This window comes from Macrotis lagotis, chromosome 1 (genome assembly GCF_037893015.1).
Source record: "Macrotis lagotis isolate mMagLag1 chromosome 1, bilby.v1.9.chrom.fasta, whole genome shotgun sequence".
NCBI lineage: Eukaryota > Metazoa > Chordata > Mammalia > Peramelemorphia > Peramelidae > Macrotis > Macrotis lagotis.
In genome coordinates, this window is record NC_133658.1 from 215,494,940 (window position 1) to 215,509,214 (window position 14,275).

At 35.4% G+C, this 14,275-nt stretch overlaps 1 long non-coding RNA gene across 1 annotated transcript in view; it reads left to right on the forward strand.

Annotated features, from left to right (window-relative positions):
* The window catches only part of LOC141504543 (uncharacterized), a 291,677-nt gene extending 280,024 nt beyond the window's left edge, over positions 1 to 11,653 (forward strand). Inside the window, exon 5 of the long non-coding RNA XR_012473409.1 lies at positions 11,334 to 11,653. This is a non-coding gene — a long non-coding RNA (uncharacterized LOC141504543). The remainder of the gene's footprint in view (positions 1 to 11,333) is intronic.
* The last annotated feature ends 2,622 nt before the right edge of the window (positions 11,654 to 14,275 follow it).

Sequence of the window (14,275 nt, forward strand, 5' to 3'; positions counted from 1 at the left end):
TAGGGTAAGGGTACTCAGCAGTAGGCAGGAGCTCTGAAAACTCCATCAGTCTTTCCACTCAAGCCATCAGCAGGCAGCAGAAGCAAAAACAAGAGAGACATGCAGAACATCTGGACTGATGTCTGTAAACTTGGTCCATTTCATTGCTTATCATAAAGCAAACTCCAGAATTATTATTATTATTATTATTATTATTATTATTATTATTATGTAGTTGTTATAGTTGTGATTTTTGTCTAGGTAGGGCTATACCAATTATTAAAGATCCTGGTTTCTTATTTAAAGGAGGTCTTTAAACAACGTACATAGCAAAACTAGGTGGTTTCTAAGTTAAGTCCCAATTCTGATATTCCATCATTCTAAAACCTGAGATAGAGTAATAATTATTTCTATATAATATAAATCTCATATGTATGGAAGAAGAAATACAAAATTATTTGGAAGCAATAGAAATGCAACATGTGTTGCACTCCAAACTAGGTTTTCCACATCATATTTGGATTTGTATGAGAGGAGACAAAAAATACATTCTGATCAAACTGTAATATAGGGCAGATTCAGGTAAGAAACCAAGAAAATCATCAGAAATTAAATACAGAACTTATTATATATATATATATTAATGGAATATAACAAAGAGGAAAACCAATGCAATAACATCTTTCTAGAGGATTTGGATAGAACCTATGGTTGGTTTGTTTGGCTTAGAGAATTCCCAGGTAAGGGAATTCCCTCTACCAACATGTTGGTGCATTTTTCATAACTTTTAGTTACTTGCCTGCAAGACTAAAAGGTTAATTTGCTCATGCAACCACAAATGCTAGATATACAACTTGAACTAATATCTTCCTAGTGCCAAGGCCAGCTTTCTATCTACTATAGTATAATGGATATGTAGTCTCTCTGCCATCTCATAAAACACATAAAGTAGTTCCCTCCACAGATTCTCAGGCTAATCAATTAATAAATCATAAACAAATACTTATATTTATTAAGAAGTTATTATGGTCAATTAAACAATATAGGTAGCCAGATGGTACTATGGATAGAGTACCTGATCTGAAATTGGGAAGAACTGAGTTCAATTCTGCCTGAGTTACTCTGTGTGGTACTGGAACATTCACTTAATCCTGTTTGACTCAGTTTCCTCATCTAAAAATTGAACTGAAAAAGGAAATGGCAAAACAATTCAATATCTTTGCGAAAAAAAACCTTAAAAGGGCTCAAAAAAGTCATACATGTCTGAAAGGAATAGCTCCAGCAACAAACGCATTTATTAAACAGTTACTATGTATGAGGTGCTAGGAATAAGACAAAAATAAAACAATCTGTCCCTTTGAGGAATTTAAAGGGGGGATTCATCTATATTTAAATCTATATTCACATACACACACACACACACATAAACAGACATATTTTAAGGTGGTAGCTAGGTGGCTCAATGGGAAAAGCCCTTGACCTGGATTCAGCAAAACCTGAATTCAAAATTGATCTCATATGCTTACTATGTGACCTTGGGTAAATCACTTAACCTCTATTTGCCTTAATTCATTAAAAAAGGAAAAGGCGAATCACTTCACTATTTTTGCCCAGAACATTCCACGGACAATATTGAAGTGTGATGGTCCACAGGGTCCCAAAGTGTCAGACGTTACTAAGCTATCGAGCAATAATCCTATTCTATATGCATATATATATATATATATATATATGTATACAAAACAGCTACAATATGATTTTGGGGGGGGAGAAAGGCATCAGCCACCACATAGTGGAAGAGAAAGGAGAAAGTTGTGGAGAAAAAAATTATACTCTAATTGAATTCAATTTAATTCACTAAACATTTGTTTAGTGACATTTCTTATGTCACTATGGCAGGTACTGAGGATACAAAGATTGAAATGAAGTGAAGTCTTCTCTCAAAAAATTAACCATCTACTATGGTGATGCAGTAAATGTAGACAGATACAAAAATGCAGCTACAAATATAAATACAAAATATAAACATACAGAATACATGAACAAATATGCAAAAATTATGAAAGTTAATTTCCAGATGAGAGATTTCTAGTAACTGTAGGATCAGAAAAGGATGGTTATGAGACATGGTACCTGAATCATGATGCTTTGAAATAAATTGGTGGTTTTCCAAGGCATTTTCAAATAAAGGGAGTATTAATGCAAATCCATAGAGGCAGATGGTGGAATCTTATGTAGAGGGAACAACTAGGAACAACTAATCAGGCAGAATGTAATAGAGAATGTATAAAGAAATGTAAGGCAGGCCAAATGGAGAGGAAGCTCTTTACAAAGAACAATATTGACACAGAGATGGCAGCTATGGGAAGATAGCAGATGAAAATGGAGAAAAGCATAGCTGGTTGGTTGCTATCTCCCCACTTCACTGTGTTCCCCAAATCCTCAGGCAGCCTTGTGACACAAGCATACTGCAATGTACACACTCTAATCCCGTCCAAAGATACTCAAAGGCTCAAACATTCATAGAGTTTTAATCATTGTTGTTGCATGTACTTGGTTCTCAAAGAAGACACACCTTAATTAGAACTGAGTGAGGGGTGTGCTATGCTGTCACCATCCTGCCTTTCTCCTCCATTGCCATCTGGATCCAATTGCCAGATATGGATCAGGATAATGGGAAATGGCCCTGATGCAAGGCAATCAGAGTTAAATGACTTATCCAGGCCACAAAGCTAGTAAGTGTCAAATATTTAGACATAGAACTTGTAGGAGACTCCATCACCACTGATTGAGACAGAGAACTAGTCTGGACTACTGAAATAAGGACATTTTCTGAGTTGCCCAGTAAACAGTAAGCATTGAGGTTCAGGAACCCAGTGAACTGAATTCTAATTGTGCCACCACCAACAACAAGCTGCTGAAAAGCAGAGAAATATTTGATCTCCTAATAACTTAGACATTAGCAAAAATATCCTAGGAGCTAAGACTTTACCTGTAAATCCAATTTTCACAGCTTCACAAGTAATATGAAATAAAATTTGAAAAGTTAATGGTATCTAAATTGTGGAGGACTTTAAAGATCAGGTAAAGGATTTAGTATTCTATTTTCAAGAGATGATAATAAATATTTAACTGTGCCAAGTACCGGTGATAGAAATTGGACAATCAAAATAATTCCTGTCCTTGAAAGGCTAAAGAAAACAAATAAAAGGGAGGAAGAGTGAGAGGCTGTAGTATGTACAGGAGAGAGAAAAAGTAGGAGGAAAATGAAAGAATTTATGTTAGGGGTGGATAGAGGTTCTGTATCTTTGCTTAAAGGAATGAATGCTAGAGATGTGTAGATAGGATTGCTAAAATTTCACAAAGAATAAGGGAGAAAGGAAAAAAGAGTGGAAAGTGAAAGTTAAAGATGTATCTGACGTTGTGAACTTAGTTGACTGGAAAAATGGTGGTACATTAATAAGAAATGGGGAATTTTGGTAGGAATGACATTTGTGAGGAAATGAGTTCCATTTTAGACATATTGAATTTGAGACAACATTGGGATATTCAGATAGAGATGTCCACTAGACAATTGATAATATAGGACAGGAGTTTGGGGTAAAATAAAATGACTGAAAATAAAGGCTTGAGAGTCATCATCATAGAGATTATAATCCACAAGCATTAATGACCTCACTAAATAGTCTAGGCACAGAGATGATGTCAGAGGATCTCAGGGAATGCTTACATTTATAAGGTAAGATAAAAATATAAAGGGGCGACTAGGTGGTGTAGTGGATAAAGCACCAGCCCTGAAGTCAGGAGTACCTGGGTTCAAATCTGCTCTCAGACCCTTAATAATTACCTAGTTGTGTGGCCTTGGGACAGCCACTTAACTCCATTTGCCTTGCAAAAATAACCCTAAAAATATAAAAATTTAATCTAGAAAAGGATGCTGAGAGCATTTAATATGATAGTAATGAAACAGAGAGCAATGTCATAGATAGGAAAAATTGTACAAGAACAGGAGGAAAGTTCACAGTGCCAAAAAAAGGTCTTGGAAAAGTCAAGAAGGCTGAAAACAAATGGATTTAGTAGTTGAGAGGGCATTATTAACAAATGAGATAGAAATCATTTGACTCAAGGAGATTACAAAGATTTAGAAATGAATATTTGAAATATGTAAATTATTCTTTCTAGAACTATGACTACAGGAAGAAGAGACATATGATGCTAAATTGAGAAAGTGGCTAGGTCAAATGAAGGTACATTTTGGTAGTAGAGGGTTTTTCTTTGCTTTTATATTTCTTTGGAGACCTACTAATAATTGTGAATATAATGAAAGGAATAATTATATGCTCATTATAAGACTGCAGAGAATGGGATGAAGAGTATAATTGGAGAGGTTGATCTTAGTAAGAAAGCTTAAGATCAAATATTTTTTGAGCTTTTTCTTGTTTCTTAACTAATTGTTCTTTTATATATCCTAGATTTTCATCTACCTTGTGAAGAAGAGTCTCTAAGAATGTAGCAAATCTTCTGTTTATTTTTAGGGTTTTTCCCGTCTCATTTTCTCTTCTTCTTTATACTTATTTCCATTCTCCTTCTAGGTTTTGAGTTGTCTTCTCTGTTCCCCTTTATTCAGTATCACCAGCTTTCATTCCTTCTCTTGTTTGTCCCAGCTCAGAAGAAATGGGATCCCTCACAATGTCCACAACTCTTATTAATTCTCTTTGAAACATTTTCCCTCATTTCACTGGGTATATCTATTCTTATTGCACCTTCCATAAATATTATTGTCTATACATACATTTTTCCTGAAGTTTTGAAAGGAAGAAAAGAAGTGGGGGAAAGTAAGAAGGTGGGCATAACCTTCCCCTCCTGACACAACAAGGTCATGTCACCTTACACATAACTTTAGCAATCCAATCAGAACTCATGTACTTATTTTTATGTGTTCATCTTCTTATTTTTTCTTTCGATTTGATAGAACATTTAAATAGGTATTTATGCACACTTCTCCTGTCACTATTTGTATATATTTTTTTGTTTTGTATCTTGAAGGGTACATAAGTTCAACTCAAGAGGATTTCATAGAATAAAGTATTTTCCACTCACAGAACTCATTCTATTTTAGTTTGGTATATCTTTGTTTGAATAATCTCCATATTCCAAAATATATTAAATTTCAATATATAGGTCAACATTTTTGACTACTATACCTTTTGCTTTTCATTTGTCAGAAGGACTGGTAGAGTGGCAAATAGCCTTGAGTCCAATCTTGGCTCTGCCACCAACATATTGTATGTCCTTGTGCAACAAATATTCTCTAGGCATCAAAGCCTTCATCTATATTTGAGGATTTGAACCAAAAGGTCTCTAAGGTCCTGTCCTGCTCTAAATTCCATAATTCTATCTCTTGAAGGGAGAAACTTGTTTCTACATTAATTATAAAGTTCTATCCTGCCCATCAAAGGGGATAGACACTGAACAGAACTTCAGTGAATAACTCTGACTGCCATTGATGATGGTGAAGATGATGGCTTTCCTACTCAACAAGGAAAACACACTCCTTTTAAGATAAAGAGCTGTTTGAGCCAGAAACACCACATGACTTCTGGCTTCTCTTCACTAACCTCAGCAGGGGCCCAGAGACCTAGGAGAATAATTCATGACTCACAGCCAAGTCCTGCTGTTAACAGAGACAGGAACTTGTTCTAAAAAGCCAGGGTATAATTGGGAGACAATGTGACTTGTCAAAAGTAATAGGTACAAAGTATCTAACTTTTCCCCACCCCTGGAGTCAACACCTTTTCAGTAAGGTGAATGCTGTTTATTATTAAAAAAAAAAAGATTTCCAAATCTGGCCCAAGGGATTCACACACACACACACACACACACACACACACACACACACACACACACACACAGCAACACAGAGTGAAGCCTGCCAGCTGTTCCTCTGGGGTCAATAGATGGAACACCAATACCCTCTAGGGAGCAAGGTTGCCTTCTGCCCTAACAAACACTGCATAACAAAAGTAAAAAAGTGGAGAAGAGTCTATTCTCCATATGCGTGAAAAAAAAATGAAAAACACTTCGTATTTTTTTTTTCCTTTCGGACTGTTCCCTCTTCACAGGCTAAATTCTGCCTTTAAAAATGGCAGGCAAAGGAATGAAATCAAAATCAACAATTTCTTTGTATTGCTGCAAATTGTTCACTCTCTCAAGTTTTTTTTTTTTTTAACAAGGTAACTGTCTTGGCAAAATGTGAGTATCATGTCCAGCATCCAATGTCAAGGAAGAGTTTTAAACCCCGGTGTCTTTGCCTTTGGAATTGCATGTTCTTTTTGATCTTTTTATGGTGCTTCTAATTCTATAGTGTCATAATCCTAAACATGTAGTAGGCATGAGTTGTCCCTTATTCACAAGTATCAGAAGACAGAAATGTTTCCTCCATTAAATCTGATTAGTTCTGCCAATCTTGGATTATCAGTTAAGAAGCCAGCTTGGAAAACAAGACCACTTTGATTTTTCTTTTATTGCACATTCTGGATGCCTACTTATGATAACTAGCTTGGATTTAAATTGGATAAATTTGAAATTATTTACAGGTAAGTAATTATTCTCTGATTATACTTGAAGACCTAGGGAAATGAATTAACTCTTTCATGATACTATTCTGGTCAAAATGAGGACTAAGAGTAGGAAGGAAACTGTCTAGTGAACAATTCACTGGATCAGGGAGATGTGATGAAGATACTAATAAAGCAAATATTTTGCTATGAATCTGTAAAAATATATACTTCACAACGTTGAAAAATGCACCATCCAGGGAATGTAGGGATATTCTCTGTGAAATATTAAATCTCATATGTTTCAAGAAAGGCTCAAATTTTCCCATGTATAGTAGCATACTCCAGGGAGAACTTTGAAAACTTGTCTCTGTTTTCTCAATCAAAGAGACTGAGCAATTCATCAGTTCAGGAATGCAAGTGGTAGCTGCTCTCAGTTATCTTAATGAGGAAACTAGCCTCTCTCCCACTCTCAAACTGGCAACAAATATCAAAGGCAATTCATAAAAGGAGCATTTCAGGGTTGTTATTTGGGATTGGACTATGACACTGTGATCACAGCATTGTATGTGTTAGAAGAATAGAAAACAAAACACAAATAGACTTCTGGGCCTGACTCTGTGATTCTAAGGTCCTCTGTTCCTAGGTGTTTCCCAATGCATTTGTGTCTAACTGTATTTCCCTAAGAAAATTTTCTGAAAACTATTCACAATGATAAATAAGTTAGGAAGAGGCAAGAATTTGGAACAATAACGAATTCAGTTTTGAATATATAGGGTTCAAAATACCTTATAAGATAGTCAGTTTAATAAGCAGTTGGAGATGTAAGAAGTTAGAAATAGACAAATAGATCTAAGAATCATCTGAATAAAGATGATAGGTAAATCTATGATTACCTGGGAGATAGGTCATCAAATGAAATAGTATAGAGGGAAAAGAGGGCCATGGTTAATGGTCATGAGGAGTCTGAAGCACTAATGAGTTTGTGGGATGATCACACAATCAGTAAACATTTATTAAGAATTAATATGCCTGCACTATTGCAAATGAGACAATTCCTGACTTCAAACAACATATTTCTGGGAGATGAAACATGTTCACAAAAAATTCAGAATGCATACAATCTTAATACTGAGTGATATAGTCTGTGAGGAATGCTTCTATGTACACTATCAGAATAAAAAAAATTTCATTTAACCATTCCAGTATGTTCTATCAAGGTAGAACTGCAAAACCGTGTGTGTGTGTGTGTGTGTGTGTGTGTGTGTGTGTGTGTGTGTGTATAAAATTGTACTTGAAGGGACTTAATGGTTCCAGGACATGGAGGTGAGAAACAAAGAACATTTTATGTCACAAGATTAATGACAGTCATATATGTCCTTGGCAACAGCTTCTGAACTCTTCTTTATTATCCTGGACATGCCTAAGTCAAAGGTTGTGGAACATTATACATCATGTCCATTACATCAATTTTAACAGTAGGGTCCTTAAATGTAATACTGCCACCCATTATGTCCCATGTAAGTGTAAGAAGTATAACTTATGTGATTCTTCAGAAATTCTGACCTACAAAAATGATAAAAGAGTTCACATTTTCATAGTTCTTTGTAATTAATTACATAGAACTTTGCATTAGTTTTTATACAACTACCTTGAAATGTCATGGGATTTAGAATGCAATCCTGGAAAGGACTTAGAGAGCACATCCAAACCTCTCTACTTGGTTATGAGGAAAATGGGTCCAGAGAAATTTAATAACGTATCCAAAGTCACATGGCTTTAAGATTGCTATTCAGAGCCAGAAATCATGAATTGAAGGTCAGTATTCTTCTCAATATACAAAGGTACATTTCACCTTCCGTGAAAACTGGAATTGTTCCAGTCAGCTCTATACTTTTGCAGATGAAGAACGTGTGGTCTAGCCTGGCAAGTTACTTTCCTGAGGGTTACAAAGGATATATGAATCTAAACCAAGATTCAAGGTAGAGGAAGTGGCTTGCTGAAGGTCTTCTGGTAAAATGATAGAACCACAAATAGGAACAAAATCTTCTGCCTCCTAATTTAGTATTCTCATTTCAAAAACTATTAGTATAAATAAACTAATACACTGAAATATTCCAGAATATTCCATCAAGGCAGAACTGCAGGACTAGGTTCTGGTTTAAATATTTATACTAACACTGGACATTTTTTTCAAAATTTTCCAAAGAAATAGGGCTCCATTATTTTGTAGACAAAGCTGAAGATAATCTTCCCTCTCACAAGGATCAAGATTCATAAGACATCAAATGTAGAATAAGTCTTATTTTCAAAGGACATAGAAAGGATTAACAGTCTTTTCCTTTTCCTGCTGACTCTCCAGCATCCTTTTGAGACCTATACAGTTCTCACAGTTAACATACCTTCAGGAAAATTACTAGAATGGGAAAAAGAGTCCAAGGTTATTTAAAGAGTTAACTACCATCTCCCATTTATGATTGGACTAATACTTTCCTATAAATTTGTAACTTTGTAGGATTTACATTATATCCGTTGATGGGGGGACTCCATGAAGGAGAGGAATGTGAGGTTCACTCTCTCATTTAGGACTGTGTGACTTATTACATATTGTCTGGCTTCTCCTCTGGACTTCACACACGCTGTCTGGACTTCACACACGCTGTCTCTCTATGCCAGTTCCTGTTTTGAAACTTAAATATTATTGGCCTCTCTCTCAACAGCATCCCAAATCTCATCTACCTCAGTCACCTATTCCCAGAAGGATTTATTGTCCTTCTTTCTGCCTTTTTCTCCCACAGATGGTCACTTCTACCTCTTCCTCTTAATTCCTCACCCTTGGGGTCTTATTACTTATGTTGCTTTACTCAAGTCAGCTTCAGTGTTTTCACTTGTTGCTGATTCTTCTCCCCTAGAGAGAGTACCAGCTCTTAGATATTTGTAATTTCTTCTGACTGAAATAACCAGGGCCAGAATTTTGATGGACAATTTAAGACTTTCCTTTTTCTACAGGGACCCTCAGCCTCACCATTCATACAAAGTATTTCCACAGGCATTGGTAGAAACCTACTACACTTTTCTGCTACAAGTCTTCATTTCCAACATCTTGGGGGTGAGCATATCTCTCCTCTCCCAGAATCCTAGAGATATACCTTCTCCTAGATATATACCTTTACCAGGGCAAATTCCTCATAATGACTCTTTCTGAAACTTAGAAATGAGAGTAAAGCCCCTTTCCAGTCATTTTTTCTTTTTTTTTATTTTCTTCCCACTCCCCAACCCCAATACTGGCTGCTTCAGGCTATGCATATTACCCTAGAGTTTCTCTGGGTGTGTTGTGTGTCTGTGTGTGTGTCTGTGTGTGTCTATGTGTCTATGTGTATGTATGTGATAAAGTAAGAAAGACAGGCTGCCATACACTCTGAATTTATAATTCAAAGAAAAAAGGGTTGACCCTGATGTATTGATGAAGATTCATGTCCATGCTACAATTATACATGGGATTTTCTAAATCATGGGATTTAGAAATATAAGAAACTTTAATGTTTATCTATATTGGAACAATTTTAAATAATGGAAAATTAAGTGCTTTATTAAGTTCCTTGCCCACAAATGACAAAATATAGTAATAAAAAATTAAAACTCAAATCTAGATCCTTTAATTCCAAATCTAATTTTTATTTTCATTACATTTTGTGCTATTAGCAACATGCATTTATTTAATGTTTACTATGTTCTAGGACCCATGAGATACACTGGATATATAAAGAATAACCAAGAGGCAGCTAGTAACACCAGACTTGGAGACAGAAGGACTTGAGTTCAAATCCAGTATCATACACTTGACAATTACTACCTCTATCTTCCTAGGCAAGTCAATTAACCCAAATTGCCTTGCCAGAGGAAAAAGAAAAAGAATGTAACAATAACCAAATCTAGATCCTGCCCCCAAGGTGCTTACACACTAATGAAGGTAATAGTATGTATATATATATATATATATATATATATATATATATATATATGCATATATATATATATATACATGTGTGTGTGTGCATATACAACAGATAGAATAGATGGCAAATAATGATGAGAGGGAGGGCATTTATAGTTGAGAGCTCAGAGAACTACAGAATGTGATATTTGAGCTGAGAAAAATAGACAGGGGTAATAAGGTATTTTTAAGGGATAAAGGTAAAATGTTACTTCAATTTAGTATAGTAAATTTTAAAATATATATATATATATATATATATATATATATATATATATATATATATATATATTAAGCATCCATTGTGTCCAAGGTATCTTTAGACACTGGTCATTTAAAAAATTAAACTACCACTCTTAAAGGTAATTTCTACAGAAATCAACATCAAGCTCTCAGAGTTTCCTAGAAGCGTTTCACTTCATTTAGAACAAGCAAAAAGAATTAAGATTGGAAAATATTGTAGCTACAGTAATGTGGTCACTGTCTTTTCCACTGCTAACCTTGGTTCCACCAGTGGTATGCACCAGTTTCAAAACTCACCATCCCATTTGAAGTCCCCCCACCATGGTCACATATATTCTTAAGTTTTATCAGGGCTTTTTATATAAAGAATTTTTAATCTATCCTTTATATGAGTCCCAAATCTAATAGAAACTGTGTCCTTGGATAAATCATTTTGACAATCAAATCCCACTTATTTCTGTGAGGTTTTTTGTCCTTCATTCATGAAGAAGACCAAGACATGAATTGGATTTCAGTGAAAGGATACTGTGCTAATTCATCAACTTTACTTTCTCCACCAGAGCTATCTGGGTCCAAAGGCCAAAAATGAATCAGGAGGACTAGAGATGTCCCTGGCCCTGGATGTGAGGTAATCAGGGGTAAGTGATTTGCCCAAGGTCACACAGCTAACAATTGTCAAATGTCTGAGACCGTATTTGAACCTGGGTCTTCCTGGTCCAAAGCCACTGCTCTATCCACTGCGCTTCCTAACTGCCCTATACTATCTCTGAAGTTTAGTTGGATAATGTCCCTTCTAGCTTTAAATCTGTGATTTCATGATATGTAAGATATTGATAATATTATTAATATGATCGACCTCATAAATTTTTTGTCAAAAGTATTAGTGGACAAAAGCACAGAATTTGGGATGAGAAGCCCTGGGTTCAAGGTCTGGTTCTTAATTTCTGCCTGTTGGAAGTTAGATGAGTCCGATGATATCCCTGGATCTTAGTTTCATCATCTGTCAAAGAAAGGGTTGGACCAAATGATCTTTAAGACTCTAGTTCTAAATCCTACTGTACTAGACAGAGAACTGAAGAGCAATCGTCAAGGGCTATATTAATATATGTTATTATTGTTGATATAATTATTAGATTTACACATCAAAATGTATTCAAACTGAATTCTACAGATACACAGAAGAAAATGTTTATGTACTGACAATAGTCAAATAATTCATAAGATACATATTAGCAATCGTTTCCTTTGCCCTGTATGCCTGAGCTCCCCTCCTTTCTGCCTTCTGGGGTTCCCACTGGGAAGAAGGAAGGCCAATGAGGAGGAGAGTGAGATGCTCCTTTGGTGGCTCTCCAAATTGGGGGTAGGGGTGGATTATGTCAGGCAGCTGAAACAGATGATGCAGCACACCACCTATGTAAACAGAAATAGGCGCTGAGGCTGATGTAGCACAGAGATATGACCCTGCCCATAGAGCCGCTGAGTCTAGACTCCAGATGTGTTCTCCCTGTTACCAGGCCAATTCAGATCCAACTAGTAAATATTTCTACCAGATGACAGTGGGCTCAGTTACAGAAATGAGGACAAAGGACAAAAATAGGAAGAAAATTAGTACTGGGCACTATTACTCCTCGGGGGTGGCAGTGGGGGAATATTCCACATAGTTTTATAGAGATGTTATTATTTATTTAGAGAACAGAAAGTCATGTCCTCTTTTGCCATGCTCTATTGACAAAGTTCCAAGGTAAATTGAAGACTATTGAAGTCAATTAGTCACTTAAGTCAGTAGAAAGCAAAGGGAGACAAGTAATTTACCTTTGGATTTGTAACATTTGGAGAAACTGGGGGGGATAATAAAGCAGAACTTTTTTTAATCATTCAAAAATTAGAAAATTTTCTAATGTATTTGTAGACTAAATAAATTTCTGAACCATAGAAGCTTAATAACAAATCTTTTTCTTCAATTTCTCACCCTGAGTTCACTCTCTTCTCTTCCCTAGTCCATGCAATGTGGAGAAATTCATTCAGTATGTCCCTGAAGTAGCAGCCAAGCACCAATGGTATCATCATACATATACTCAGTTCAAGAATGTGATTTTTTTTACATCTGTCTCCACCAATTTTGAGGAAATAACATGGGTTTTCAATAATCTATGAGCTGCAATATCTCTTTACTGAAGATAGATTGCCACCTAGTAGGAGGTAACATTTCACTTCCTCCAGCTATTACAGCCTCCCATCCATATGTCAGAGGTGGCAGCTGCAGATGAATGAAACGTAAGCTTGCTTTGTGAACTCCATTTTCCAATGCAGAACATCCCAAGAGAGACTGAGGCAATGTTAGAGTCATACAGGTTTCCTTGCTCCCCCCAACTAGCACAAACAAAAAAAAAAAAGTTAGCAAGGCTTGGTTACTTCAGGGAAAAGTCCAGACTCTTGTGACCAAAGTTTAAATTAAAATTTCAGTTGGGCAAGCTATTCTTAGCACAAACAGTCCCTTTATTGGAAATGAATCTGGGTCTGGTTGAGCTGAACATGTCAGACTGAGAATGATGGGGGTGTTTTTGTTTGTTTTGAGCTTTTAATCTAAATGGATGGAGAAGAGGAAGAGAGAAAAGTAAAATATATCTTTGTATTTGTGACTCACAGATAAAAAATATTCTTTGTACTTTATGTTGAGCTTGTTTAACAAGAAAAACCATATATACACATCTCTGACTTAATTCTAATTACATACACTTCTCACTTTACACATAGTCTCCCAATCCTATGGACAATAGAAAAGGTAACTACCTCACCTTGACAAACAGTCTGGTCACCTTCGAAGCACCAGAGATTGGTTAGGGACATTCATCACTTGTAAAAATTTCTATCCAGAGGAAGTGAGAGCAATTGGCCCCCACCAAAAACATCGTCAGAATTTTTGTGATATCTAACATAGTCTATGGAAGAAACTCTAATGACAACCCCTGTAGGAAGTAAGGGAGGTTGAAAACATTTGGACTATGTATACATTTCAAAAAATAGTAACATATATATATATATATATATTATATTTTAAGGTAAAATATGATTTACTTATCTTTTGCTTGTTTCACTTTTGGTCTTTATTTTTTTAACATTCTTTAAAAAAAATTGAGATCCAAATATTTTCTTCCTACCCCCCTCACACTGAGAAAACAAGCAATATGATATCAATTATATATATATATATATATGAAATAATGTAAAACATACTTCTATATTAGTCATATCACAAAAAGCTGGAAAAACAATGAAAGTAAGAAAATTATACTTCAAATATCACTCAGAGTTCTTCAGCTATCTCTCTAAAGGTAGATAACATTTTTCAACCTGAATCTTATGGAATCATATTGAATTACTATATACATCAGAGTAACTAAGTTTTTAACAGTTTGTCACCAGAACAATATTATTTTTACTATGTATAATGGCCTCCTGCTCACATCTCTTTTTCATCAGTATGTATAGATCTTGCTGTGTT